The sequence below is a fragment of the Xyrauchen texanus genome, chromosome 7, assembly GCF_025860055.1.
Source record: "Xyrauchen texanus isolate HMW12.3.18 chromosome 7, RBS_HiC_50CHRs, whole genome shotgun sequence".
In the NCBI taxonomy this organism is placed as follows: Eukaryota; Metazoa; Chordata; class Actinopteri; order Cypriniformes; family Catostomidae; genus Xyrauchen; species Xyrauchen texanus.
The window spans coordinates 32482962-32497854 of NC_068282.1; the positions used below are offsets into that span (position 1 = coordinate 32482962).

At 47.6% G+C, this 14893-nt stretch overlaps 1 protein-coding gene and 1 pseudogene across 1 annotated transcript in view; one reads left to right on the forward strand and one right to left on the reverse strand.

The window, feature by feature from the left end:
* Nucleotides 1-3326, reverse strand: part of zgc:174863 (uncharacterized protein LOC100136852 homolog) — a 50776-nt gene extending 47450 nt beyond the window's left edge. The window contains exon 1 of the mRNA XM_052131021.1: nucleotides 3217-3326. The gene's annotated coding sequence lies outside the window, so the exon portion shown is untranslated. The remainder of the gene's footprint in view (nucleotides 1-3216) is intronic.
* Nucleotides 1-14893, forward strand: part of LOC127646988 (trinucleotide repeat-containing gene 6C protein-like) — a 551486-nt pseudogene that overhangs the window by 434435 nt on the left and 102158 nt on the right.

A 14893-nucleotide genomic window follows, 5' to 3' on the forward strand; every position in this document is an offset into this window, starting at 1 on the left:
TGTATTTATCACTTTGTGGGGACCAAATGTCCCCATAAGGATAGTAAAACCCGAAATTTTTGACCTTGTGGGGACATTTTGTCAGTCCCCATGAGGAAAACAGCTTATAAATCATACTAAATTATGTTTTTTGAAAATGTAAAAATGCAGAAAGTTTTCTGTGAGGGTTAGGTTTAGGGGTAGGGTTAGGTTTAGGGGATAGAATATAAAGTTTGTACAGTATAAAAACCATTATGTCTATGGAAAGTCCCCATAAAACATGGAAACACAACATGTGTGTGTGTGTGTGTGTGTGTGTGTGTGTGTGTGTGTGTGTGTGTGTGTGTGTGTTGTGTGCACAAATACAAATCTGTTATATACAAATAGTGCAAGGGAATGTATGGTAGAAGAGGTAGGGAATGTTGGATAAATAGACTAAGTGTATTACACATAATTATTGCTCAATTGGACAGTTTTAAATGTTCATGAGATGGATAGCCTGATGGTTCTGGTGCTCAGTGCTCTGTAGAAACTGTGGCCTGTGGACAAATTGTTTGTTTGCTGTTTACAGAGGCTTTCAGGGACTCTTTTTTGGATACCTTTATACGAAAAAATAATTAACAGCACCTTTAAGCTGGAATAAAGAAAGAACATATACATCAACTTTAACCTGACTGACATTTATTAATAATTGTTGGTTTTGGTTTCCACTGAATGAACAAGTTCAGTTAGCATTTGTCATGGAATTTTTTAGCAATCCTGGATGATTAAGAATCCCCATAGAATCCCAGTAAAGCACAGCACCTGGTTGGGGCCACAATTGCATGTTTAGAGAGTTGGTTCTAATAGAGATCTTTGGCCCCCGGTCCACTGACTTCTATGGACATATTCATGTATAATAAACGTATGTTTAAAAGAAATGTTACTTTAATAAACATTTCAACACAATACTGATGTGTGATATTTTATACTTTTATTCGCAGAAATACTGAAATGCACCAAGTGACACAGAACTATACCATTCTACCCACAGTAGTACCAGTAAAAAGTACCAGTACATGAACTCAATGTAAAATTAGATGAATAAAGTACATTTAAAATTAAATAATACATTAATAAAATTAATACATCATTTAACAACTTTCCCCAAACTTTATGGACTTAATCTTGCATGTGTAAAGATATTTTTGCCAATGGCCTTCTGTAATTAAAATTTGGAAACATGGTGGTGTGTTTTTCTCATAAATTAGATTACTTTTTGAACTTTGATGATAATGGAATTCCACCAAACAAAAACTGCAAATGACTTTACATTTATAAAACCTCCTATGTGGGTTTCAAAAAATCAGCCATTAAGAAGGTATTGCTCCATAACTGACTAATTAACAAGAGCATGTGAATGTTGTGCATATGTACTGTATATATAGTGGCCTAAAAAAGTATTAGTAACATTTAAATGTTTAAGTGACACTTAAAAATTTTATTAAAGAATATCATTGCATTAGATATGAAACGTCAAACCATGTGGCATATGCAAACAAATGTTACTAGAGCTTTTCTCACTTTTTTTTGCAATGAATTTAAGCAAATGGGGTCAAGGTGATTTTAGTTTGGTTTCCCAGCATTTTATATCCAACTGACAACTAGCCCAAATATTATAATTTTTCCCTTTTGATCCTTGGTTCTTCCAAAGGTTTCTTACATCCAGGGACCATTTCCTCGCTACTGTCACTTTTTTCTAAAATGGGAAATGCTGTATGTCTAACTTTGAAAACTAGTGTTTAAGATTATGAAATGTTTTGACATTTCATTTAATCTCATATATTTCCTCTATTACTCTGTCATCCAGGGACTAAAAACAAAAGGTTTAAACTGTATTTTTTCCTTCCAAAGTTCTATAGGCTCCTTTACAATAGCTACAGGTTAGAACGAAATAAAAGAATGGTTAATAACGTTCTTTTTAAAATGACAGTAGTTGCAGCGTTGTCAGATCTCACATGATTGTTTTTTATTTTAAAACAAAAAGTATATATATATATATATATATATATATATATATATATATATATATATATATATATATATATATATATATATCCTTTTTGTTTTAAATAACAATTTATCACAATAGAAAATGTAGCAAGCATACAGAAAGAATGCTACAAACATGAAGTGGTGTAGTTTCAAAAATATAATCCCTTGGCCTTTAGTTTAATGAAAAAATTAACCGGTTATAACGGTTTCCAGCATTTAAAAACTTGTTTTTGTTTATTTTTTGCTAAATATTTCGTTCGTTTTTCGTTTCTTGAACCGCTTTTAGTCCCTGCTTTCATTTATGCCAAGGGAAATTTAAATCATAATTACATTAACTTATTTACATTACCTCACACTTATTGCCTGATACACTTTGCAAGAATCTGTCATTGCTGACGTTCATCTGCTGGTGTCATGGCGGAATCTGCATTGATTCTGCTCAGAAGATTAGAAAACAACGTCAGATGCAACGATTTATTTCGCCATTGTATATACACTGAACCATATCTGCTTCCTCTTGACATGTGACCAGCCAGTCGAGATTCAATAGCTGACTACAGTCACACAGGGAAATGGCTCTGTATGAATATGCTGCGCAATATACTCGATTGTTTGTTTGTGCGTGCGTGCGTGCGTGTCAAACAGGTTCTTTTTTTTTTTTTTTTTTAAGTCCCAAGAAACATGTCTTTAGAAGACTTGAATTATTGTAAAATCTCAGAAAGACATTCTAAAATTCTAAAGCAGGAAGTAGAATCTAGATAAATACAAAAAAAAAAAAAAAAAAAGATCATAATTGATCACTAGGCTATATTGAATTATATGATGACTACTGTTGAAATGCTGTGGTATACAAGTCAATTAACAAACAAACAGCTTTTGTTCTTTGAAATATTTCCGTGTAGGTTATTAAACACGACGATAGAAACAATCCTTCCACATATTCCACGCATGTTTGGAGCCACTGCTGACAATAAATAAGAATAATAGCGGTAAACTTTATGTGAGTGTTCTTAAATTCTCCTGCTATCTTTATTTTTGTTTTTTACGCTGCAGCCATTTTGAGCCGTCTTTTGACCTCAATAATGCGTCTGTCCATCCTCTGATAAAGCGATAGCAAACCTCTGTATGACATTGTACTTCACTATATATATAAAGATGTCAACAGAAAATCAGATTGAAATGAAAACATGAAACAAAACTTACAGTGTAAAGCCCCTCCAAGTGTCCGATGAGAGGACAAAGCGGTCTGAGTAGTAAGCTTCAGGGAAAGTTACATTCTCTCGTGAACTGCTTTCACTTTCAGTATGACTGGATTTTAGCCACACCTAACCTTTTGCATACTAGTACAACAAACACTTTTTCTTCTAATGTAAACACACCTGTTAGTAAAAAGCTCTTAAATACAATCGCATTGTACTATTAAACCTAAAATCTGATTATATAAATAATAAGTAGAATGCCAAGTCACATGCTGTGACTTGTGCAAGTGTCTTGTTTTTTTGTGTGTGGTAGGGGCAAACACAAACACGTAATGCAGCTAAATACATGAACATCTCTTTATGTTTGCCTTATTTTATGTTCATGTCAAGGCCTTACATTAATACAGATGTAATGGATTTGTTATGATTTGAGTGACGCAGGAGAAGGCAGACGGGTGTTTAGGATCCACACGCAGTTTTATTTGGGACTACACAAGGTAAACAAACTCAGGAACAAAAGAAAGGGTCCATGATGGTAAAAAGAAACTAAAACATGAGGTGACATACAAGAGTGAACAGGGAGCGAACATCAGGGGCGTAGCAAGCTTTTCAAAAGTGCAGGGGATGGATGTGGTTTTTAACAATAAAAACGATGAATACAATGACAGAAGGGTACAAAAGGTATAACATACAAGATATAAAAAGCTTCCCATTTAAATGAGTGATACTAGAAAAGTATAAAAACACACTCAGAACACACAGAAAATAAGTCAAAACACAATACACAACAGTAGACTTGCTAAAGAATCAGAAATACTTTAATAATCCCAGGAGGAAATAATTTTTTTTTTACAAACTCCAGATATACAAACAACATATATTATACAAACAACATATTGTATATTAAGAACAATATATATATATATATATATATATATATATATATATATATATATATATATATATATATATATATATATATATAAATGCAGCCAACAACAACAACCGACCAATGAACATATGACCCACTCAAAAAAATTATACGTTGACTTTAATTAACTTTTTTATGTCAACAGGTCCCACATAACTGGGTTACGTTAAACAGACATAATTTGGTCATGCAACTTCAACATCATGGAATTAAGTAATTTTAAGCGACCCAATTAAACTCTGAGCAGAGTGTTAAATGAACACTGAAGCAGTGTTAAAGTTAGTAAAGTGAGATAATTAAGTGAATAATTGAGTGATGATTGGGCATTATTGAAGAAACCTGATGTTAACAAGCAGAATCACTTAAGGAGAAAACCAGAATGTTTAAGTCACCATTATGGTGATCAGTGTTTGTTTTAGTTGGGCTCTTGACCCTCACATCATTAACTTAAGAATTTGTTTGGCTGCTGTATATGAGTTACAAAAGCCAGATGAACAAATAAAAAAGGTGATCTGTTGGTTGTATCATAATCATTATTTCACAATCATTTACTTACTTGCACCCTGAAAAGGGGAGATTTAAAAAAAAAAAAAAAACGCCCACACCAAGCTTTTTCTCTGGTGGTATAATTAATGTAACATTTTACTGTTTTTAAACATAAAATATATTTTCTTTCATAGCTCTTCAAAAGGTATGCAAACAATGTCATCATTTCCCACTTTTTTTCTCCTCAACAGGTACAATCAAACACAACAGGTAAGTATCCACAAAAGTATTCAGCTAATCAACAAACAATGCTCAAAATTTCAAAAATCAATTACACTGGCAATAAACCCACTGCTTATACACTGCTTAACAATGGCAATTTGTCCCTCCTCCTCATCACAGTTAATTTATACATTGCATGCCACATACATAACCGAATTTAGCTAGCTGCTGAACAATATCCCAATTAGCATTAGTCTAAAAAAGGAAATATAATACCGAAAACACTCGACATGTCAACAAAACATAAACAGAACATCTTCCCAAACACATATCAAGCTTATTTAAAAACCTCGAAAGCATAAACACTCAAAGTACCTGGAAAAGGGAGATGCACATAACCATAGCCATAACCATAAGTTCCCGCCACCTCAGCACAAGCTAACCGATAAATCTAACACACCAAGAGAGGCGGGACTTAAGGTAGAACAGCCAATCATCAGCCGGTCACACTCAAAGCCGGTGTCATGTTTGAGAGGGAGGGGGAGAGGAGGCAGCCGCAGCGAGCGCAGACACAGAGCGGCCAGAGACATGGAGGAGCGGCTGTAGTAAGGCGTTTGTGCAAAACTGCGGCAAAATTGCAGAAAAGGTGTGGGTGTTGAACCCTCTCATCGTTAAAAGTGTGGGTGTTAAAACACCCACATCCCCCACGGGTGCAACGCCCCTGGCGAACATCCACAAAGGGCGGGGATAACCTCGAATGAACAGACAACAGGCAAACATAAACAGCAGGGTTATCCCGAACAAACCAGGGTTATCCTCAAGCGGACCAGCGAACAAGAACGGAGAACACATGAGAGCTTTAGTAAGGTAAGGACGAACATGCAACGTCAACGAACGACAAAGGGAAGGGGAAGCAGCGGGGTTTAAATAAAGAGGTGAAGCTGAAGGAGGCGAGGGCGGAGAAGGCTCCGAAGGCGGAGCCAAGGGAAGTTCAGGAGGCGGAGCCGAAGGAGGCTTCGGAGGGCGAGTCGTGGTTGTCGGAACCGTAGAAGGTTCTGTAGGCAGGGCCGAGGGAGGCTCAGGAGGTGGAGCTGAAGGAGGTGGCGCCGTAGGATGCTCTAGAGGTGGAGCCGTAGGAGGCTCGGGAGGCAGAGCAGTGGAAGGCTCAGGAGGCTCTGGAGGCGGAGCCGTAGGAGGCTTGAGAGGCTCTGGGGGCGGAGCCGTAGGAGGCTCGGGAGGCGGAGCCTTGGAAGGCTCGGGAGGCGGAGCCGTAGGAGGCTCGGGAGTCTCTAGGAGAAGAGCCGTAGGAGGCTCGGGGGGAGGAGCCCTGGGTGGCTCGGAAGGCGGAGCCGTAGGAGGCTCGGGAGTCTCTGGGAGAAGAGCCATAGGAGGCTCGGGGGGCGGAGCCCTGGGTGGCTCGAGAGGCGGAGCCCTGGAAGGCTCGGGAGGCAGAGCCCTGGGAGGCTCAGGAGGCGGAGCCCTGGTAGGCTCGGGAGGCGGAGCCCTGGGAGGCTCGGGAGACTCAAGAGGCGGAGCCCTGGAAGGCTCGAGCGGTGGAGCCCTGGAAGGCTCGAGCGGCGGAGCCCTGGAAGGCTCGAGAGACTTGAGAGGCGGAGCCCTGGGAGGCTCGAGAGGCGGAGCCCTGGAAGACTCGAGAGACTGGAGAGGCGGAGCCCTGGGAGGCTCGAGAGGCGCTGACTCTTGGACGGTCATGGCTACTGGCACTGGCTCTTGGACGGTCATGGCTACTGGCGCTGGCTCTTGGACGGCCGAGGCTACTGGTGCTGGCTCTTGGACAGCCGAGGCTACTGGTGCTGGCTCTTGGACGGCCGAGGCTACAGGCGCTGGCTCACCGACGGCTGGGGCGACAGGCGCTGGCTCACTGACATCGGGGGCTAATGGCTCTGGCTGGTTGACCGGGGCTGACGAGGGCTCGGGCTGGTTGACCGTGGCTGCCGAGGGCTCAGGCTCGTTGACCGTGGCTGCCGAGGGCTCAGGCTCGTTGACCGTGGCTGCTGAGGGCTCAGGCTCGTTGACCGGGGCAGGCGCGGGCTCTGGCTCGCAGACCGGCGGATGCCCGTCTTCTCTTCCTCCGGCGGGCCGATGAAGTGGTCCGCGTGGGTTCTTGGAAGGCGACTGGCACGGGGGTTTGCTCGCTGACAGGTGGGGCTGGCGTGGCAGGGAGCACCAGGGATGGCTGGAGAGTCTCCGCTGTGGGTGGTGAGGTAGGGTCCTCCTTGGAAACGCCCACAGTAAACGGAGAGCCGCACAACAGTAGGGTCGCCTCCAGGAGGTCACTGAGGGTCCAGCCGCGCGTCGCCTGAGGCAACCGCTCCTTCAGCGAAGGGTTCACGTTATCCCAGAAGAAAACCACCAAGGCAGAGTCCGGGAAGTCGGAGAGGCTTGCCAGAGCCAGGAAGTCTTGGATGTGGTCTTCTATGGGACGGCCCCCTGTCGCAAACAGAGCAGCCGGTAGTTTGCCCGTAAAACTGCTGGATCCATTGTGGGTCGTTCGTTCTGTTATGATTTGTGGGGTATACTTTTCTTAAGAAACTCACTTTATCATAATTCTTTATCATTACTATCTTAAGATATAGCATTTCCTTGTGAAAATTAATTACATTTTGTATTACTTTTCTTAATCATTGCGCAAAGTCAAACATAAGTTCTCAATCTTTCAATATATTTTAGATTAATTCAGACAAACCCTTTTATAAATCTAACAGAATGCTTGTGTCTCTTGCTGATACCATTTAACATGTGTTCCATTGAGATTTTTATGATTTATCACTAACAAAGCCTTTTTTGGTCACAATTCTGAATGTTACACCAAATGATATAGTGTCATAGGATGAACCACACTACACTACAATTTGTCAATGCAAAAAAGAACCATATTTCTAGTGAGGAACACACTAATAAAGAATAGTATCACAAGTAATTGTTTTTAGTTAAGTCTGTTGAATATGAACTACTGGTAAGTATTGATTATTCACAACTACCCCTAAGTAAATCAGTCATGCAAACAAGGTTAGGTTATTTGAGTGAGATTATTTTTGCTTTCATAAACATTCATTTAAAACATTAATTTAATACAGGGCACAAGTTCATTTTAGTAAATGATGTATAAAACAACTGAATATCACATGTTAATTATATCTTTCTTGCCATGTCAGCTGAAGTTTTTGTGTACAGTCAGGTCCATAAATATTGGGACATCGACACAATTCTAATCTTTTTGGCTATATACACCACCACAATAGATTTGAAATGAAACGAACAAGATATGCTTTAACTGCAGACTTTCAGCTTAAATTTGAGGGTATTTACATCCAAATCAGGTGAACGGTGTAGGAATTACAACAGTTTGTATATGTACCTCCCATTTTTTAAGGAACCAAAAGTAATGGGACAGATTAACAATCATAAATCAAACTTTCACTTTTTAATACTTGGTTGCAAATCCTTTGCAGTCAATGTACAGCCTGAAGTCTGGAACGCATAGACATCACCAGATGAGGGCTCAGACCCCTAGTGTCGGAGAAGCGACACTAGGGGTTTCTCTTGAGCGCTGATATTCACCTCTGACCTATTGAAAAGGGCCAATGAGAGTTGGCAGTCAGTATTTGCATACCCCGCCCCTGCATACGGGTATTTAAGCGGGGAAAATACGGAAGTTTAGTCAGAAAATTTCTTCGGAGCCGATGGTCTGTTTGCAGTCTGCTGCGAGAATACTCACCCTGAACGTTCCTGTATCTCTGACGATCTGCTTGCTGTTGGATTTGAAGGCGCACAACAGCGGCTTTCTCTGTACTTTGCATGGCGTGCATTGTTACCCCTGAGAGCTTCGACAGCGCAGACACACACACACACACACACTGTGTATTAAAACAAATTTCTCTAAAAGAGCAAACACAGCGGCGTTGAACGTCCTTTTAAGGACGCGTCTTTTTCAAGATGCCTTTCCGCCCCTGTGTCGTTCCTGGATGCGGTAGAAGTCTCTCCGCTTCAGACGGCCACAGGCGCTGTCTCGTGTGTTTGGGCTGCGATCACACCGAGGCGGAGTTTGTGGATGGTTCATGTTCGCACTGCGAGAACATGACCATGACCACGTTGCGGTCGCGGCTTGCTTTCAATAGAAAGCAAGCCACCCCAGCCGCACCCCGCATTGCTCCTTCTTCCCACGGGATTGAGGGCGATCGCGGTTGGCGCTGAGGGCGATTTGAGGCGGCAGCGGGTGCGGTTTCGCCGGGTAGCCCCCTGCGAACCTCCCGTTCCCGACACGCTCGCTGGTCCCGTCAAGCTCAGGGCGATAGCGGCTCGCCTCACGGCCTGGCCATCTATCCTCCCGAGTCCGAAGCAGATGAGCTCGCCGCTGCATCGGAGAGTGCGGTGTCTGATGCCGAAGACTCCCCTGGACTGCCACCTTCGGACCAGCAGGCCCAGGCTGAGGCCGACACTCAGATGTCCGACATGCTTTCCCGGGCCGCCGTGAGCGTGGGGTTGGATTGGAACCCTCCGTCCTCCCCACAGCCTTCACGGTTGGATGATTGGTTCCTGGGGGCAGCGCGCCGTTCGCAGCCTCGCATCCCCCCGGTCCCGTTTTTCCCGGAGGAGCATGATGAGCTGACGTCTACGTGGAGAGCCCGCTCTTCGGCTCATCTAGGTGCCACCCACTCCACTCTCTCCACCCTCGGCGGAGAGCGCCACGGATACGTGGCGATTCCCCAGGTCGATAGGGCAGTTGCGCACCATCTATGCCCCGGTAGCCCTACCTCCTGGTGCGGTCGCCCCGTACTCCCATCCAAGCCCTGTAGGACAACATCCTCGCTCAACGCGAGAGCCTACAGTGTGGCTGGACGCGCTGCCTCCGCCCGGCATGCGATGGCCCTCCAGCAAGTCCACCAGGCCAAAGCTCTCAGAAGCATGCACGGGGGTGGACCTGATCCTGATGTGCTGCAGGAACTGCGCTCAGCGACCAACCTCGCCCTGAGAGCGACGAAGGCTACAGCGCAGGCACTCGGACAGACGATGGCCACCCTAGTGGTCCAGGAACGCCATCTTTGGCTCAATCTGGTCGAGATGCGTGAGGCCGACAAGAACCGCTTCCTGGACGCACCTGTCTCCCAGATTGGCCTTTTCGGCAACACTGTCGAGGACTTCGCCCAACAGTTCTCCGCGGTGAAGAAGCAGATGGAGGCCATCTCCCATATCATGCCCCGCCGCACACCTGCCGCTACGGGCCCTGCCCCGTCTGCCCGCCGAGGGCGTCCCCCTGCAAAGAAACCAGCTCCTGCTCCGCCTCAACCCGGGCCCAGCTCTCAGCCCCAGCGTCGAGCACCCCGCAGGCGGCGCACGCCCCCTGTCTCATGAACCCCCTCTAGGACCCGGAAGGCTCCCAAGCGTTCCTGAGACAGCCGACCCAAAGCCCAAGACGTTAGCTCCAGAGGTGGTAAGACCGCTCCGTCCCCCGGTAGAGGGCCGGGAGGAGAATCCTTTGTTTTTTCATTTGCCACACCCCCTGACGGGGGCTGTGGTACCCACATTCTCAATAAAAGAGCTATTTCCTTTGCCTCTGGGTCACCTGGCCCGCAAATGCCGTTCTCACGGCAATCTGCTTTCAGATTACGACAGTCCCGGTACACCGGACGTGGCGATCCCGCCTTCCTACGACTGCCCCCCGGCCGGCCGGTTCAGACGAGTCCAGAGGACGCCAGCAGACCTCCTCCTCAGTCACGAACCCGCCACCTGCCGGGTGCGCGGAGCAAGGTAAGTGCTTTGAGTCTATTCTCAGCACCCCAGCCTCAGGCCGCAACGAAGCCGCCCAACGCTGCATTACACGGCGAGCATGCCAGATCCCTGCGCACGGAAATTGCGACCCTCTTAGCCAAGGGCGCGGTAGAGCCTGTCCCTCCAACCGAAATGAGGAAGGGTTTCTACAGCCCTTACTTCATTGTACCCAAGAAAGGCGGCGGCTTACGACCAATCCTGGACCTGCGAGTTTTCAATCGGGCCTTGTTAAAACTCCCATTCAAAATGCTCACGCAGAGAAATATTCTGGCTGGCATTCAGCATCTAGATTGGTTCGCAGCGGTAGACCTGAAGGACGCGTACTTCCACGTCTCAATTCTGCCACGACACCGACCCTTCTTACGGTTCGCGTTCGACGGCCAGGCGTTTCAGTACAAAGTCCTCCCCTTCGGCCTGTCTCTGTCCCCTCGCGTCTTCACGAAGGTCGCAGAGGCGGCTCTTGCCCCGCTACGAGTAGCCGGCATCCGCATTCTCAACTACCTCGACGACTGGCTTATCCTAGCACACTCTCGAGAGTTACTATGCACACACAGGCCAGGTGCTCCGGCAACTCAGCCGCTTGGGGCTTCAGGTCAACTGGGAAAAGAGCAAGCTCACTCCGGTTCAGAGCATCTCGCTTCCTTCAAGCCAGGCACAGTGGTCCCTCTAAAACTTTTCCAGAGGCTCCTGGGGCATATGGCGTCCTCTGCGGCAGTCGCGCCGCTGGGGTTGATGCATATGAGACCACTCCAGCACTGGCTCCAGACTCGAGTCCCGAGACAAGCATGGCACCACGGCACGCATCGGGTAAGGATCACCCCCGCCTGCCTCAAAACACTCCGACCCTGGACAGACCTCTGCTTTTTACGGGCAGGAGTGCCCCTGCAGCAGGTGTCCCGACGCGTTCTGGTCACAACCGACGCCTCCTGGTCCGGGTGGGGTGCCGTGTGCAGCGGGCACGCAGCAGCGGGCCATTGGAAAGGGGCCCCGCTGCGTTGGCACATCAACTGCCTGGAGTTGCTGACCGTCCTTCTCGCCCTCAGGAAGTTCCTCCCGTTAGTTCGGGACAAACACGTCCTCGTGAGATTGGACAGCACCACAGTGGTGGCGTACATAAATCGCCAAGGCGGCGTACACTCCCGCCACATGTCACAACTCGCCCGCCGTCTCCTCCTATGGAGCCAGCAGCGACTCAGGTCAACGTCGTAGCGGACGCGCTATCACGACAACGCCTGCCCGGCGGGGAGTGGAGGCTTCACCCCCAGGCGGTCCAGCTGATTTGGGAACAGTTTGGCAAGGCCCAGGTAGACCTGTTTGCCTCCCAGGAAACCTCCCACTGCCCGCTCTGGTACTCCCTAACAGAGGCTCCCCTTGGGACAGACGCGCTGGCACACAGCTGGCCCTCGGGGCTGCGCAAGTACGCATTCCCCCAGTGAGCCTTCTTGTACCAGTGCTGTGCAAGGTCAGGGAGGACGAGGAGCGAGTCACGTTAGTGGCCCCCTACTGGCCCACTCGGACTTGGTTCTCGGAACTCAGACTTCTCGCGACAGCTCCTCCCTGGCGAATTCCCCTGAGAAAGTGACAGTGGGTAGATTGAGGACCCGCACCCGCGCCCAGACCTCTGTAACCTCCACGTCTGGTCCCTGGACGGGATGCGGAAGAGCTAGCCGGCATACCGGCGACCGTTGTGAATACAATTAACCAAGCCAGAGCCCCCTCTACCAGGCACCTTTACGCCCTAAAGTGGCGCTTGTTCGCAGATTGGTGCTCCTACCAAACTGAAGACCCGCAGAGATGCGCGATTAGGTCAGTGCTCCTGTTCCTACAGGAGAGGCTGGACAGGAGGCTGTCCCCGTCCACCCTCAAGGTGTATGTTGCCGCCATTGCCAGATGGTTGAATCTCTCCCGGCCAGGCCTAGTTCCCTCCTGGGATCTCTCGGTAGTCTTGGCAGGACTCCAGAGACCCCCCTTCGAGCCGCTTGAATCAATTGGACTCAGGGCCCTCTCTCTTAAGACGGCCCTGCTGATCGCGCTCGCCTCTATCAAGAGGGTCGGGGACCTGCAAGCGTTCTCTGTCAGCGACACTTGCCTGGAGTTCGGTCTGGCAGATACATCTGTGATCCTAAGACCGCGAACGGGCTATGTGCCCAAGGTTCCTACCACATCATTCTGAGATCAGGTAGTGAACCTGCAAGCGCTGCCCTGGGAGGAGGCAGACCCAGCCCTTTCGTTGCTATGTCCAGTGCGCGCCCTGCGCATTTACCTGGACCGCACACAGAGCACCAGACGCTCTGAGCAGCTCTTTGTCTGCTTTGGGGGACGGCAGAAAGGGAATGCCGTCTCCAAACAGAGGCTCGCCCACTGGGTTGTCGACGCCATCACACTGGCTTATCACACCCAGGCCGTGCCCCTATCCTTGCGGGTCCGAGCTCACTCAACAAGGGGTGTTGCGTCCTCATGGGCACTGGCCAAGGGCACCTCCCTAGCAGACATCTGTAGAGCCGCGGGTTGGGCAACACCCAACACCTTCGCGAGGTTTTACAACCTCCGCGTTGTGTCGGTTGCATCTCGTGTTTTGTCAGGTCCGAGCCCGTAGAGTCGGGACCCTGGTCGACCCAGGGTCCTCGACCCAACTCAGCCCTCCGGGTCCGCGGTTCAGCGGAGGAACTCGCCGACCCAAGCCACTGCGGGTACCCTGATGGCTACCCTGTACTGGTATATGTGCTCCACAGGTAAGGCCTCCTGCTCGGACTCCCCCTGTGTGTATTTCCACGGTTCTGTCCCCTTACGAGCGGACCCCCGTGTCTCCCTTAGGCAGTTACAGCTGCCCCGGTCGCCGTGCTGTAGCAACTCCCCCCTTTCGAGGCTGGATCTACCACCGCACCATACTTTCCACACGAGCCCTAAGACGGCCATGTGACGTGTCTACCACTTTTCCTCCCCAAGAAAAAGGGCAGGTGTGGTCTCCGCGAGGGTCTGGGTAAGACCCCTTCCCTATATGCGTGTAAGGGCCCCGGCCGTGATTGCTCTATCGCGAGAAACATAGAGAGAAAAGAGGCCCAGCCAGGCTGGCCCGTTCCCATGTTGGCAAACATCGCCTTGTTCCCCTCTCAGGGTAACTAGAAGGATCCCGATGTTCATATGGGGCATTGGGGAAGGATGCGTGCAGCCGGGTACAGACGATGCGTGGCACTGGATGAATCCCTGCCCGCCTCTGTATCGGCAGTTCACATACACGGTTCAGCACATGGCAAGATTGGAATGGGTCCCCTAGTGTTGCTTCTCCGACACAACGTGGAGAGAGCGACAGAAGGGGAACGTTTGGTTACGTATGTAACCTCCGTTCCCCGAGGGAGGGAACGACACGTTGTGTCTTTCCTCCGCCATGTTGTTGAACCGAGCCACTGTTGTAGCCGGACCATTTCCGGCTCCTCAGAAAAATCCTGACTAAACTTCCGTATTTGCCCCGCTTAAATACCCATATGCGGGGGCGGGGTATGCAAATACTGACTGCCAACTCTCATTGGCCCTTTTCAATAGGTCAGAGGTGAATATCGGCACTCAAGAGAGACCCCTAGTGTCGCTTCTCCGACACAACGTGTCGTTCCCTCCCTCGGGGAACGGAGGTTACATACGTAACCAAATGTTCTTTTTTGCATTGACAAATTGTAGTGTGGTGTGGTTCATCCTGACACTATATCATTTGGTGTAACATTCAGAATTGTGACCAAAAAAAGGCTTTGTTAGTGATAAATCATAAAAATCTCAATGGAACACGTTAAATGGTATCAGCAAGAGACACAAGAAGAGGTCAGCTAAAATAAGAAAATGAATAAAACCCGGATTAGCAAGGGCATTTGTAAAGCCAAACATTTGGGAAACTTCAACAATTCAGCAAAGTAATGAAAGGTATAAGAGGAAAATAACACACAAACAATGTCTTAAACATAGAATAACTCAGACTATGCATGAACCATCAGGCCCTAACCGCCTTAAGGAAGCTGCTGACATAAAATATAAAAAAACATGTTTTTTAACTGAATAAATGATCTTGAGAAGTGCATTGGCAAATTTGGTCAGCTTTAAAACAGTATTTTCTTGCCATTAGGACAGTGAACATATTTTGTAGTATGACCACATAAGTAATTGAGCTGAAATTCAGAATTCTAAGCATAACATTGTGCACTGCACTCTACTAGATTTATAAGCACAGATGGAAATCAATACAAAGAATCACATGCTATTTTATGAT